We start from the raw sequence: 546 nt of genomic DNA, 5'->3' as shown, positions 1-546 counted from the left end.
ACTTGTTCTTGGCTCACTGCAAACTCCGCCTCCTGGGTTCAAGTGATTCTCCTGCCTCAGCCTCCAGAGTAGCTGGGACTACAGGTGTGTGCCACTACACTGGGCTAGTTTTTGTATTTTTAGTAGAGACAGGGTTTGTCATGTTGGCCAGGCTGGTCTTGAACTCCTGACCTCAGGTGATCCACCTGCCTCGGCCTCCCAAGGTGCTGGGATTACAGATGTGAGCCACTGTGTCCAGCCAATGCTGGCTAATTCTTTTTTTCTTTTTTCCTGAGATGGAGCCTCACTCTGCCACCCAGGCTGGAGCGCAATGGTGAGATTTTGGCTCACTGCAAGCTCCAACTCCTGGGTTCATGCCATTCTCCTGGCTCAGCCTCCTAAGTAGCTGGGACTACAGCCACCTGCCACTATGCACTATGCCTGGCTAATTTTTTGTATTTTTAGTAGAGACGGGTTTTCATCGTGTGAGCCTTAGCCAGGATGGTCTTCATCTCCTGACCTAGTGATCCGCCCACCTTGGCCTCCCAAAGTGCTGCGATTACAGGC

Source organism: Colobus angolensis, unplaced genomic scaffold (assembly GCF_000951035.1).
Source record: "Colobus angolensis palliatus isolate OR3802 unplaced genomic scaffold, Cang.pa_1.0 Scaffold477, whole genome shotgun sequence".
Taxonomy (NCBI): domain Eukaryota; kingdom Metazoa; phylum Chordata; class Mammalia; order Primates; family Cercopithecidae; genus Colobus; species Colobus angolensis.
This window is presented reverse-complemented; position numbering follows the sequence as displayed.